The sequence below is a fragment of the Salmo salar genome, chromosome ssa16 (assembly GCF_905237065.1).
Source record: "Salmo salar chromosome ssa16, Ssal_v3.1, whole genome shotgun sequence".
In the NCBI taxonomy this organism is placed as follows: Eukaryota; Metazoa; Chordata; class Actinopteri; order Salmoniformes; family Salmonidae; genus Salmo; species Salmo salar.
Genome location: NC_059457.1, coordinates 66,908,597 through 66,924,151, shown reverse-complemented (window position 1 = coordinate 66,924,151; position 15,555 = coordinate 66,908,597). Strand labels below are relative to the sequence as shown.

At 41.9% G+C, this 15,555-nt stretch overlaps 1 protein-coding gene across 2 annotated transcripts in view; it reads right to left on the bottom strand.

Moving 5' to 3' along the window:
• Positions 1-15,067, bottom strand: part of LOC106574262 (zinc finger protein GLI2) — an 82,455-nt gene extending 67,388 nt beyond the window's left edge. For both annotated transcript variants that reach the window (XM_014150041.2, XM_014150042.2), the window contains exon 1: positions 14,545-15,067. The gene's annotated coding sequence lies outside the window, so the exon portion shown is untranslated. The remainder of the gene's footprint in view (positions 1-14,544) is intronic.
• Positions 15,068-15,555: the final 488 nt, after the last annotated feature.

Sequence of the window (15,555 nt, the reverse complement as noted above, 5' to 3'; positions counted from 1 at the left end):
TCAAATAGTGCCGATAAAAAGATCCACAGTTAAATAAGCTTTGATGCCAGCCAGGCTAGGTTACGCTAAACCCCCTTTGGAGACAGCAAACCGTAGCATGAATCACTGGGGCCCTGGAAGAAAGCAGCAACTCAAATGAGATTTCTTTCAGGACAAAACCACTACATGTTTGCACTGCAACCAAAGATAAGCGGCTAGGTTCAACAAAGGTAAACAAGCGGCGCGCTGCCTGCCAAGTCGTTCTTCGTTTAGATGGCTGTTCGAGCACGTTGATGGCTGTTTGAGAGACAGTCAGATTTGCACACTGCAGGCTGGGCTCAGCTCAGTGGTGTATCTAGGTCGTAATGGCTGTCTTATTAATAAGACTCCTGCCAAGACTACGTGTAAGTGGGGTATGTGGGAGGTATGTGTGGGGTATGTGGGGGGTATGTGGAGATGGGGGAGGAGGAGCGGTAAACTGTTGCTCCTCTGAAGTGCTGCGACACATGGTCGTGTCTTCCCCCAGCGGAGACTGGCCGGACGGACGGGAGACAGAGGAGACAGAAGAGCCAGGGCTATGGGACGCTACAGGTGTCAGACACCACACTGACAGATGGAAACCAAGGTAAACAAATGACCAGGGGCACGCTTGATCTCTCCTGTTGGTCACCAGGGACCTCTCCTCTCCACTCCTGTCCTCTCCTCCCCTCTCCTCAACTCCTCTTGTTCTCTCCTCTCCTCGACTCCTCTTGTTCTCTCCTCTCCTCTCCTTGACTCCTTTCCTCCCCTCTCCCCTCAAGTTCTCTCCTCTCCTCTCCTCTCCTCTCCTCTCCTCTCCTCTCCTCTCCTCTCCTCTCCTCTCCTCTCCTCTCCTCTCCTCTCCTCTCTCTTGTTCCATGACACTGATGAGAAGGGCATGTCAATAAGATCCACCGGTAGTTAAAAGGCTTTCACCACTCCGTGACACTAATCCCAACCTCACCTAAATGTGTGAATGGCACATATTATTACTAGGGTGTAATGAATGACCAGAAGGGGGATTGAGCAGCTAAAAACTCTTGCCTGACTGATGTTTACTAATGAAAACCAAAATACACCAAAGGACTGGCTGACTGGGGCATGAATGAATGACACTACACTAGTGCTCTCATCTGCCACATTTACCACCCTCCCCACAAAGCAGCGTCGGTGGAGAAAAAGGGCCCCTGGCCCCCCCCCACACTTGCAAGACTGTCTCAAAGAGAAACCACAGCAGTAAAGACAGTAGACAAAGCTGTCCATCAGGCCTTTACCTCCTGCCAACCCTCCCAGCTTGTTCAAGGGGCAGTAAACGGTGTTTTAACAATGTAGACCTACAAACTCACTGTCTGTCCAGCCTGTTTAACTGTTTCACCCTGTTAACTGTTTGTGACTCAGTCTGTGAAAACAAAATGGGTTCTCAAGAATGGCACAAAAAGTTCAGTTCATGCCAAGTGTGTGTGTTTGTGCATGTGTGTGCGCGTGCATTCGTGTTCCTGAGTGTGTTTTTGTGTGTGCCTTTGTGTCAAGATATGAATGTCTTATCTCTGAGAGTCATGGTTAAATCTGTTGATGGTAGAAACAATAAACCATTCCTTTATTAAAGTTGAAAAGCTAAATAAATAAATGTGAGGGAATAGACTAGTATTATTTTAGTAGCTAGGAGATGGTAATTACCATGATAATAAACCCAGCAGTAGATTTAGATACGCAGCTGTGAGGAATAATGAACCTCTACCTCCTATTGTTAACCGTCATTACCTTTAAAAACGACACACAATGATCAATTTAACCGTGAAAATCTAACAATGCAAAGCGTAACAAAAAGGTTATTTATGACAGAAGAACAACAACTCCTCAAACTACTTTCTCACTCAGCCTCTGTCTTTGTGTTGAAACCCATGCCTGTTTGTTTTAGCACCTCGGTCTTTAACTGAAGTTCCCTCCAATACGGTTCGGCTCTCCTTTCCTTTCAGGAGCGCTGAGAGAAGAAGAAGCTCAAGCATTTTTGTATATCCCATGTGTCTCTAAACCCCACCCTGCTAGATCTACAAAGGTAAAGATTTAATGAGCTCTATTCTGTTCTTACTCTTCAACTATCGTACAGTTAAAGTCGGAAGTTTACATACACCTTAGCCAAATACATATAAACTCAGTTTTTCACAATTCCTGACATTTAATCCTAGTAAAAGTTCCCTTTCTTAGGTCAGTTTGGATCACCACTGTCACAATGTACGCAACTGGTTGAAGGTAAGTCAGGTGCAGGAGAGCAGAGATGAGTGATAACAGGCGCACTTTATTCATGCCCAAGGAAAACAGCGATAACCCCCAAAGTACACAAACGGTACAATAAACAAAACACACGGGTCAAACACGCAATTCCACACATAACAAACAAACAATTCCACACACAGACATGGGGGGAACAGAGGGTAATATACATTTAGCCAGATGAGGGAATGTGAACCAGGTGTGCGGAAAAACAAATGGAAAATGAAAGGTGGATCGGCGATGGCTAGAAGACCGGTGACGTCGACCTCCGAACGCCGCCCGAACAAGGAGAGGGACCGACTTCGGCGGAAGTCGTGACAACCACTTTATTTTAAGAATGTGAAATGTCAGAATAATAGTAGAGAGAATGATTTATTTCAGCTTTTACTTCTTTCATCACATTCCCAGTGGGCCAGAAGTTTACATGCACTCAATTAGTATTTGGTAGCATTGCCTTTAAATTGTTTCACTTGGGTCAAACGTTTCGGGTAGCCTTCCACAAGCTTCCCACAATAAGTTGGGTGAATTTTGTCCCATTCCTCCTGACAGAGCTGGTGTAACTGAGTCAGGTTTGTAGGCCTCCTTGCTCGCACATGCTTTTTCAGTTCTGCCCAGAAATTTTCTATGGGATTGAGGTCAGGGCTTTGTGATGGTGACTCCAATACCTTGACTTTGTTGTCCTTAAGCCATTTTGTCTCAACTTTGGAAGTATGCTTGGGGTCATTTGGAAGACCCATTTGCGACCAAGCTTTAACTTCCTGACTGATGTCTTGAGATGTTGCTTCAATATATTCACATAATTTTCCTTCCTCACAATGCCATCTATTTTGTGAAGTGCACCAGTCCCTCCTGCAGCAAAGCACCCCCACAACATGATGCTGCCACCCCCGTGCTTCACAGTTGGGATGGTGTTCTTCGGCTTGCAAGCATCCCCCTTTTTCCTCCAAACATAACGATGGTCATTATGACCAAACAGTTCTATATTAGTTTCATCAGACCAGAGGACATTTCTCCAAAAAGTACGATCTTTGTCCCCATGTGCAGTTGCAAACCGTAGTCTGGCTTTTTTATGGCGGTTTTGGAACAGTGGCTCCTTCCTTGCTGAGCGGCCTTTCAGGTTATGTCGATATAGGACTCATTTTACTGTGGATATAGATACTTTTGTACCTGTTTCCTCCAACATCTTTACAAGGTCCTTTGCTGTTGTTCTGGGATTGATTTGCACTTTTCGCACCAAAGTACATTAATCTCTAGGAGACAGAACGTGTCTCCTTCCTGAGCGGTATGACGGCTGTGTGGTCCGATGGTGTTCATACTTGCGTACTATTGTTTGTACAGATGAACTTGGTACCTTCAGGCATTTGCAAATTTGCTCCCAAGGATGAACCAGTCTTGTGGAGGTCTCCAACTTCTTTCTGAGGTCTTGGCTGATTTCTTTTGATTTCCCCATGATGTCAAGCAATGAGGCACTGAGTTTGAAGATAGGCCTTGAAATACATGCACAGGTACACCTCCAATTGACTCAAATTATGTCAATTAGCCTATCAGAAGCTTCTAAAGCTATGACATCATTTTCTGGAATTTTCCAAGATGTTTAAAGGCACAGTCAACTTAGTGTATGTAAACTTCTGACCCACTGGAATTGTGATACTGTGAATTATAAGTGAAATAATCTGTTTGTAAACAATTATTGGAAAAATTACTTGTGTCATGCACAAAGTAGATGTCCTAACCGACTTGCCAAAACTATAGTTTGTTAACAAGAAATTTGTGGAGTGGTTGAAAAACGAGTTTTAATGACTCACCTAAGTGTATGTAAACTTCAGACTTCAACTGTATATTTAACATGGCCTCGGTAGTTATGAGTCATTGCAGTATAATAATCGGGAAACTGTCTGAATAAGATAGGAATGGAAAGATGTTCCTCATCCCTAAGAGACTGAGAAGTGATTGAGTACAGTTATCTAGTTAGCCCACTGTACAGTCCACTTCCTGTGTGCAAACTCAAGTAGGCAAAACACAGCTTCAACCCTCATAGCTAAACCAATGGAGACTTTCCTCTTGTTATTCGAATCCTCTTTTCACTAACAAGCTCTTAATTCCAAGAGCAGATATGAACTAAACATTAGCCATGATAGTTAGACCGTTAGACATAGATGTATGAAAAAGAGTCTTGGACAAAAACTATTGTATCATATGGTTAATTATGAGCAACAAAAATTTCTGGGTGTATTAACTGTAGTTCTGAGTTACTCTGACATACATGTATTTTTCTTGTGAGAAACCCAGAATAAAACCTAGGATTCAAAATGGCCTGCCGTGAGAGAAAAGGGTATTCCCAGTGTCTTGAAAAATGAATGTCTCTGCATTCCAGGTGCTGGTTTCCTGCTTTACCAGAGCAGAGTGCAGTTTGGCACATCACAGAGTATTACTTACAGCTTCCCACAAACCATCACCACGCTTAGTTATTACACCGCGAGCTGTCAGCCAAACAAATGACTGTGACTGAACACTGAAAGGTCACAGTAGTGCAGTAAAATCACAGAGCAGAGTCAGGCCCACTACTGAGCCTCTCTCTGAAGGGAGTGAAGCACGGGACTCGGGCACTTTCTTGAATTTATGGTTACGTGTACCCTCTTCTGAAAAATTGTAATCTCGTAAAAGCAGCCCACATACTGTTTATGAATATTAGCACAAGTAGGGAGATCACTTCTGGTGGCGTTTGAATACGAAGATTCTTTATTATTTGGAGTACTGTATGTTTGCAACATAGACTACATGCAGAAAATGTTCAAGTTAAACAGGGTTGTTGTGCCTAACAATGGAGACCAAACAATTTGAATAGGTGAATCATTTCCCTCTCAAAAGGCCCACCAAGGATCTTCTGAGAACACACTCAGAGGAGTGTATTAGTCACTGGATGAGTCTCTAGCCTAGAAACATTTTATTACAACAAGGGCTACCACAGACACAAGAGCAGTGGCGTGTATTCATGGATGCCAAGGGAAGCCAAGCATCCCCAAAACATTTACCATGAAAGAATTTAGAAAAACCCCATAAAATAATGTTTCTTTCGTCTCTCCGTGTTTCATAATATTCCTTCAATTTGCAAGAGGCTGAATGTAATCTCACCGGAGAAAGCATCCGATTGAGCGAAACAGCGCCCCTCTGTCTCTGTATGTGTAGGCCATCTATCTGATGCTGGCTGGTCAAAAAGAGTAGGACATTGTTGCCGCCCGTAGCGTATAATTCAAGGGAAGCCAGCGAGCATTTGGCCTCCCTTGATAAAAGAAATGTAATAATAATAGCCAACCAGCGTTGAGCTAATTTGAGAGAGCTCAAACGTGAATGGTCCTGGCGAAACCCCCAAAAAAGTGGCAAGGGAAGCCAGTTTGGATTTGGCTTCACTCCAATCACATCGAGAGCATACGTCATTGACAGAATCAACTTGAATTGTTGCATCTCGTTGTGTTGTTGTCCGGTGGCTAGCTAGCTAGCTAAAATTGTCCCTTTCTAAATTAGCCATGGATGGAGATAGGGATTTAGACTTATGGTTTTACTTAATTCTCCATACTGGCCAATGATTATAACATTGATTCTGATTCAACCATAAATTCATACATTGTGCCCCTGGCCTGAGAGGATGGAAGTGCAATATGTAGCTAGATGTAGAAGGCTAATGTTAACTAGCTAACACTGCCCATAAAAAGGGAGTTAGGCTAGCGAGCAAGCATTTTAGCCAGGTAGCCTAGGACAACAAAAAATAAATGTGTCTACTGTATGGTAGAGTCATAGATCGTTCCGTCAACATGAAGATGGTATTGGCATTTCTCTACAAGTAGGGTGAGTCAACATGTTTTTTCTATTTGCACACACACACACACACACACACACACACACACACACACACACACACACACAAATCAGAACCATGGACAGCCACATCATATTTAGCTTACGTTGATTGGACTAAATAGGTTTTGGTATATTTTAGATGTCACTGTATTAGACTAAGCATAGGTGATTTGATGGTGTCGAAATATTGAAGTTGAAATGGTGCTGGAATAGTGGCGGCAGCTCATGTTTTCTTTGCAACTTGCGGTAACTTTACGTGGTTTTAAATCAATAGTTGTTTAGGAGTCCGAAAATGCCAAAAACATGAGCTTGCTTGACCATGCTGTAGGTCATCTAACTGTTTGTTACATGCAATATGCTTTGTGGACTTCACCGAAAAGAGGTTGCTCTCCGGTTATGTGATGAAACAAAGGTGTGGTTGAATTTATTCTGCCACTGTCACGTCCTGACCAGTAAAGGGGCTGTTTGTTATTGTAATTTGGTCAGGGCGTGGCAGGGGGTGTTTGTTTAGGGTGTTTCGGGGTTGTTTGGGTTATGTTCTATGTTAGTGTATTTCTATGTTATTTCTAGTTGGTCTATTTCTATGTGGTGTTTATTGGGTTGACCTTCAATTGGAGGCAGCTGCTTCTCGTTGCCTCTGATTGAAGGTCCTATTTATAGGGGTGTTTGTTCTATGGGGGTTTGTGGGTAGTTATTTCCTGGTTTAGTGTTTGTTGCACCTGACGGGACTGTTTGGAGTCGTTTGTTTTGTATACGTGTTTATTTTGTTTTTCCTTCTTCAAATAAAAAAAGAAGATGAGTATACATTTTCCCGCTGCGTTTTGGTCCACTCCTTACGACAATCGTGACAGCCACTGTGTCTTCTTATTGTCTCAGCCTTAGGCCTATATATCACAGTGTCAAGGCATATGAACTAACAGGTTATAGAGCAAACAACACTATTATCACAACACATACAGCAGGTTGTAATTTGGCTTTTTTCACTGGCTTGGCTTCCCCGGTGACTTTACCCACGCACCGCTACCGCATAAGAGCAGACCGGAGCCTGGGAATCCACACTGAATCACCGCTATTCACTATCACACGATACATATCATGATTATTTCACTTCAATTGGTGAAGTGAAACAATAGAGAAACGAAGCATGATTTAGTTAAGAATCCTAAAAGTCACAGTCATCATGCAGAGAATGGCTGAGACTGAGTGGTCCTGAGGGGCAGTGATGCTTTTCTCTCTCTCTCTCTCTCTCTCTCTCTCTCTCTCTCTCTCTCTCTCTCTCTCTCTCTCTCTCTCTCTCTCTCTCTCTCTCTCTCTCTCTCTCTCTCTCTCTCTCTCTCTCTCTCTCTCTCTCTCTCTCTCTCTCTCTCTCTCTCTCTCTCTCTCTCTCGGATCAGAGGAGATTGGTTGGTTGGCTTGTTGTGGACAGACGAAGCAGAGAGGAGGCGAGACGAAGAGAGGAGCCCCGTGGATAAGAACCCATCCCCTGCCTGTAAGTGCAGTATCCTGTGGGTGATCTCTTCAGGTCCTGGCAATGCCGTACAGACGATGAGCTTACGGCTCCAACTCCACTTCAGAGGAGAAATCACCTACTAGAGGATTTAGCCTGTCACCGTGACTCATCCCAAAAATGACTGCTCCTCTCTCGTCTGCTAGAGAGATAGGCCTCTTCAGGCAAAGAGGAGGAGGCGCTCGTCTCTAAACACAGATTCACAGTAGCAAACAGGGCTCGCTCGGCTATGTGTATTGCCCAGAGCAACGAGGGTTACGCCCTGGGCCTTCATATCCCTGAGCAACAGTGAAGTGGCATGTGGGCATTGATTAAGCGCTTGGTATCACCACTATGTCTGTTCATCCAGAGGCCAGATGGTGTGTTAAACTGTGTTACACACCTCATGTTTTACAGCCACAGTTTGGACTCCTTCCGTCGTCTCTGCTGTTGGCAGCTGAGGCTCTAAAAAGGTGAGTAACTGTTCATCACCAAGACGTCACCCTGATCAGCAACGCTCTGATCTCTCCATGTAGCACAACATTAACCTCTTAACCAACCAGTAAGCTCCCGCTCAGAGGAAGTTGTCGCCATGACAGGGAAACACCACAGCCAGAGGGATCTCTTCAAACACCCTTAAGCCATGGCTGTAACCACACTCCAGTCCACCAGCCACAGCTGCCAAACAGCGGCATAACAGAGTGAAACACACACAGCTCACCTTAAAATCCATGCAGTACTAAAGGCTACTGACACAGTGGAAGGCCCAGTGACCCCAGCGAGGCTCTGGTGCTCAGTGTGAAGGCATGAGGGCCCACAGGATGAAGACTGCTACTGCCTCTGACAGTCCTTGGCTGCGTCCAAAGTGAGACCCTACTCCCTATATAGTGCGCTACCCTATGGGCCCTGGTCAAAAGTAGTAAATAGGGAATAGGGCGCCCCTTTAGGATGCAGTCCTTGCCTTCTACAGGGAGGAGCGAGGCCTCAGAGGGCCCACGGAGAGCCCCAACCAGGTCCTGACCCTGCGCCTGATTGTAGGAGCTGGGAGCTGAGTGTGCTGCCTTGTGGGGAGAAGACGGTAAAGGGGATTGATTGCTAAGGGATAACACATGGGCTGGGTGTACACCACATGTAAGACAAGCCCTGTCCTGGGTTCTCTAGTCTGTCAGTAAGGAGTCTGTGGCTTGGCAAGGTTTCAGCTCTTTTCCAATTTCATCACTTGTCGCCCTGATCTAATACAGAACCCCTACAGGCAGGATTTGGGTTGCCTGCTTTGAAGCTATTCAGCGCTGACAAATAAGTTATCACATCTCAAGTTTCTTCCCTTGCCATGGCCAAATCATGAATGCATTTCTTTATGCTAAATCAAAACTACCCCTTACCCTCTGACACCATTCAAATTCCACTGACTCCCTGGCACCAGTCACTGGTTTTAGGCTGCATTTGAAATGGCTGATGTTGTTGATTCTGCTTACTTCTTTTCACTGCACGAGGACATTTTGATTACTGATATCTCTCTCACACACACACACACACACACACACACACACACACACACACACACACACACACACACACACACACACACACACACACACACACACACACACACACACACACACACACTCCCTGTTGCTGTCAAAAGGAGTCAGAAGAGATCATCAGGGTTATAGCGTCCCTTCAGGAATGAATTAACTGGTGAATCAAAGCAGAGCCATGGGAACTAAGAGTCACACTACATTAAAAACAGTACTGAGGACGAGGAGCAGAGGAGGAGAGAGGCCCATGTCCCCTGTGGCCCTCTGGTCCGGACCTTTGATTTCTCGTGTGTGTGTGTGCGTGCGTGCGTGCGTGTGATGTCTCTTGGTCTGTGTGTAATGTCTTGTTATGTGTGTGTGTAATCTGTGATGCCATTGCATGAAACGGAGCTCTGTTTTCATCATGTATAATTGCATTTATGTTAAAACAGATTTTCTGCATATGATATAGTATCTTAGTATGAGGGGCACAACTGGTTGGGATTGATTAATAACAATTAGAATCTAGATTTGCAAAAACAAAGATATGTGTGAGAGAGAGCGAGAGAGAAAGAAATAAAGTAAGAGAAAGAGAAAGAAAGAAAGAAAGAAAGAAAGAGAAAGAAAGAGAGAGAAAGAGAGAAATAGAGTAATATAAATATATATATATATATATATATATATATATATATATATATATACGGAGAGAGAGAGGCTCAGTGAGCCCAGCCTTGCCATTGAGAAGGGTAGACAGGAAAATCTGGATCCCTGTAGAGGAAAGGCTGTGCAACCACTGCACAACAGCAGAACCTGAGACAGAGCTGCATTTCCTGACAAAATGTCAAAAATATAAAACAATTAGAGAGTGTCATTTCCCCAAATTTGAAACCCTTATTCAAGGTTTCAAAGACCTCTCTGATGAGGATAGGCTACCCGTCCTGTTGGGGGAGGACGCAGAGAGCTGTGGGTTGGCAGCGCACTACATTGCTGCCTGCCATAAGATGAGGGACAGTGTCTGACAGACCAATCAACCTGCACATGTCCTCTACTGTATGCTTATTGTTATTGTTGAATGTATGGTTATTTTGACCCTTGGTTATTGTTGTTACTGTTGTCCCGTTGATAATTTTGATTCTTATTATTTTCATATTGTAAATATCCAAGGTAAGCTTTGGCAATATGTACATTGTTACGTCATGCCAATAAAGCAAATTGAATTGAATTGAAATTGAGAGAGCGATAGAGAGAGACAGAGAGCGATAGAGAGAGAGAGAGAGAGAGAAGATAATAGGGGCAGTCTAGCTGTGAGACCAAACTGATTCTGGAGTTGAGAGAGAAAACACAACTCACTGTTTGTTTGATCTAAAGAAATTAAATAAATATGACCTGTAGATATCCACAGTGGTTGAGCTGAAACTCTTAAAAGCTAAAATGTTTATATGTTATTAAGATGGTCTTATAATGCAGATACATCCCAGCTAGCACATTTGATTCCTTGGAAGTTGTGGGAACGTATGTTTTTGGTTTTCCATTGATTCTGGGAATGAAGCCATAAGTTTCCTGACTGGTAAAAGTCTGAGAACAGAAGTGAGAACAGTCTGAGAACAGAAGTGAAAATTTGGCCTGTTCTGGGAAAGTAAATTTTTAGGTTGCAGGGAAGTTCTTAGAACGTTTTACTGTGGTTCCCTGAAAGTTTTCCTGGGAGGTTTTATTCATGTTCTGAGAACGAATATTGTTGGTTATTTGAAGATAATCATTTAACGTTCTTAGAACATATTTCAATAAGACTTAAAAATACTGCTAACTTGAGTTAATTTCTGTCGGAGCTCAAAACTGTTAATTTGCTTAGGTATTAATCATGCAAACACATGTATTTTTTATTGTGGAACGGTTTCAGGGAGATTTGAACCTATAATCTTCAGCTAGCATGCCATGTGTTTTTTTTAACTCATACAGAGCTGGTCATTTTTGTCTATTCAAACAGACCTCATTTCAAAGGAAACAAGCACTTATAAGATCAAGTGTGGCCAATTAGTGGGCGTGGCCAACACTCCTGAACACATTTAACAAGATAGAGGATAGAGAGATTTGTTTACGCTGAGAACGGAAAGTATGTTTTTAAATAATATTCTTAGAATGTTCTTTGAATGATACTAATTTTTTCTTGTGGTTTTAATGGAACGTTTTCTAAATGTTCTGAGACCATGACTTTAAATAGAACCATGACGAAGCCTATAGAAAATGTTATGCTGAATTACTAAAATTGCCACAGAGGAACGTTCTCGGAACAATTTGAGAACATTACTTAAATAGAACCGTAAGGAAACGTGTAAGAAAAGTTATGCTGAAGTACTGAAATTCACACCTAAGAAACATGAATGTTATGCACTAGCTGGGTACCCTGCACCATTCCCAGAAAGTTGTGGGAAGGTTGTATGCAAAATAACCATAGGACAACCACACTCTCAAAAAAATCTAACAAACATATGGTTCTCAGAATGTTATGTGCTGGCTGGGATATTGGCCTCTTTTTCGTTAACATTTTTGCAAATTAAACAAAACTTATATTAGACAAGGCAGTGTAACGAGCAGATAAATAGTTGATGGAGGCTAAGTTAAACAATGGAATTAAACAAAGTTTGATTCATATTCAAATTCCCTCCAAAGATAGCAATTGGTTTGACCTGAGGCAGATGTGATGTGGTGTTGAGAGGAATAGTACAACAAGGTTCACGCCTTTGTCTGAGCCAAAGCTGTAGAAACAGCCAAGCTGGATAACTGTATAATACCATTTAGACGAAGGTGAAAATTCATGGCATTAAAACTGACAGTTTCAAACTTTGCGGTCAGAGTTTTTCCTCTGAATCAGAGGAAAGCATAGTTTACACAACCTGACAAAATCGACTCACTTCACATGATGTAATCCATAAGGACTATGCCATAAGAAATATGTGAGGTGAGCCAGTGTTTTTTAGTGGTTCTAGTGTTGTCCCCTTAGGACAGAGACAGTTAATGCTGCCTTTGTTGATAGAGCCATAGCGCACATGCACACACACACATACACACAGCCTCCAGGGCAGACTGCTGTGGTCAGGGGCCTCTGTGAACAAACCAAAATATTAGTTTTATGGAGGGTATGGCAGCAATTACTACTCTTTGCTGTGTGGGAAGAAAGGAACCTCTGAGATAGATAGATAGATAGAGAGAGAGAGAGAGAGAGAGAGGGGGGGGGGAGTAAGTAAGCATTGTTAGTCTACACCTGTTGTTTACAAAGCATGTGACAAATAACATTTGATTTGATTTGATTTGAGAGAGGGAAGGGAAGGGGTTAGTCATGTGATGTGATTTAGTGTAGTTTGATTGTAAATTCCCACTTCTTAACAGTTGGACATCAGATAACATTTAACATTTGAATAAAATTAACGATAACCGTGTATACTGTAGGTATCTCACAGTAATTTCTCATCTTTTCAAACAGGCAGAAATAAGAATAAGGTAGCATCCAATTCGAAAGCTTGTTTCACTACATGTTAATGCCAACGGTTTAAGCCTTAACCAACATGTTATTTCTAGTGTTTAGCCAGTGGCATTTCCCTTCACCTGCCTGAATGACTTCCTAGGCCAGATAGTTTAATTGGTGCTGTGTTCTTGTTTATGGGGGATAAGATACTTTTCAATCCTCTCAGTGGGGAGTTTGACTCACTTTTCATTCAGGCATCTCCCCTGCTCCTCTCTCTCTCCTGAATACTAGACTCAACTTCTATTCCACTTTTTCAAACACTTAAGAAACCAGGAAGTCCCTCTCTTTTTGTCTGTGTTCTCTGGAGAAGAGAAAAGCCAGCAAAATCAATAAAGGCATTCGTGGAGTGGGCCAGCGGTGTGAAAACGGCTGCAGAATGGCTCTGCTTGGTGAGTGTCTACGTCCCAAATGACACCATATTCCCTATCTAGTGCACTGCTTTTGATCTGGGCTGGATAGGATGCCATTTGAGAGGCTGAGATGAAAGTGGGGGTAGGTTGATGACCGCAGCCCCAAGCCTCAGTCCCCTTTGAATAATGTGAAAGGCCCATCATTTCTTTAAATCTTTTCAACTCTTCGCTGCCTGACTGCTGGAACTCTTCATTCTGCACAATAGCAAATGCACTAAAACGTTTTTCTAATGCAAATGAACTAAACCAACCAACAGGACATTCACATAAAAACACACGTCCCAGGCCAGAACCAACTCCGTTTGGAAACAGAGAGTGGTTACATATTAGAGGAAGGTATTGATTTATTTACAACCTTTTTTAATATTACTAATCTTCGTACATTTTGATTATAATGCTTATCTCTATTAACAACCACCCCTAGCTTATTTTCTCTCAAATAAAAACAAGACTATTAGCAAATGCATATTCAAATGTTGTTTCATGTTTTTGATTGTAATTTATTCACACATTAATAACACACCAGGGAAACATTAACAATGAATATTGAAATGCACAGCAATGTAGATTTTCTGCATTGAGTGTGACTGCTAATGACTCTCAGTAGTAAACACACACATTTTCTGCTAGTTGGATACCTTTCAGATTCAGGGTATTTAGGAAGGGTATCTTTCATTCAAGTAGGCTAAACTCACGAAAGCTCAAGTTAAAGCTGGAATCCTTAATTGAAACAATAACAAAGCGAACATCCAGACTCTGTTTTGGTAAAAAGCTGAGGGATGGGCCTGGAGAAATGTAACCACGCTCAAATTCATATACATAGCTATGGATGCAAGGACTGACCATCCATGATATCAAAATTAGAGTTTGAACCATGTTCTGAGGTTTTACAGCGTTTGTTTACATTTACATTGTTTACAAATATAGGGACTAAATATTATACTAAAACAAGCTTATATTTGGAGTTATGACGGGGTACGACAGTTGAACTAAACTTATATTCTTCAAAAATCTATTGGTATATCATACATTTTTTAAGTAAAAAAATGTATGTAGCAACTAAGGATTCTCGCTAAGCAACAATAGGGCTATGATGTCTCTTGCACAGTTTTGAGCGCATCTACTGACAAATAGATAAAGTTGCAGCGCGGAATTTGTGACATTCCAATGTCAAGTCAGTTAAGTTGAAAGTGGAGACGTTTCCAGTAATTCCGAATGGGCAGTTTTGTCTATATCTATATGATTCATGTTCACAATATTCATAGTTTTTATTTATTCTGTATGGTCAACGTTCCACAGAAAACGCTATTTTAATAGGTTACGTTAAAATACCCTTTTAGGCAATTCAAAGTAACAATTTCAAATTTGCCCCAAAATGAATATTTCAAATTATTGACTAGCCTATTTATAATAAGAATAATATTCTAATAATTAATAAGAAATATGATTTCCAGAGTTCATCATCACATGCATGTCCAGTCCACCTACCTCAGTGGTGATGCCTGTGGTCGGGTCGGTATGGTCTGACCCGGTGCGTCTCCCTCGGTTCTGTTTGCCCACTACTTGTACAAGTTTCAGCAACGCGATCGAAGATTACCGTTAGGTCAAACTTTCTCGGTCAAAAAGCAAGAAGTAACAAACTCCTTCCAATGCAAGAATGAAATCCATAAATTATATTCTAGTAGCCTAAACACGATCAAGACTAACTACAATCCTCTTCCCAACTTCTCATAAAGTTCACCGTAAGAGTTTATGTGTGTCGACTCAACTTTTTACAATCCATCACCGAGAATAAACGAAACAAGTTTTTGAAATCGATCCTCCCTTACTAAGAAAACATTGCACGATATCGAACTTTGTAGCCTAAAGAGGTCTAAAAGGTTTGAGGGTGGTTCGTTCTTCGTCAGAAATGTGGTATTGAGACGCCAGGCTGATATGTTTTCAATCTGGTCCCTCTCATTCTCTCTCTCCCCCTTCTCTCTCTTCTCTCACTCCTCGCTAGCTCTCTGGTGAGTATTTCCATTTGCTGTACCAGATGGGCCGGGCTAGCCAAACCAACTAAGGCTCAAGGTTTAGGGAAAAGTTGTGTAAAGTTTCACCATTGTTTAATATTAGGAGTTTGACCTGCATCCAAGCTCCCCAAAAGGTGTTAGTGTCTCAGCCAATTAAAATAGACATGTTTTAAATATACTTATATTTATATATTTAAAACATATTATACTAGTTTGTATATGTAGGATATTTTATGTGTAGATAGGACTTAAAAATACGAAAATAATTGCATAATAATAACATTACATTTAGATAAATGAATAAACTTGAGTCATTTTGTAAGCTGAAATGTATGCAATTCATTTATCCTCAACAGTAAACAACCAACGTCCTTACCACCCGAATTCCAGCCATTCTTATTACCTCGAAGTGCAGACACTGAAACGTGTGTAGCCCTATTTAACGATTCATTCAATTAATTACATAAATTATAACAAATATGATCAT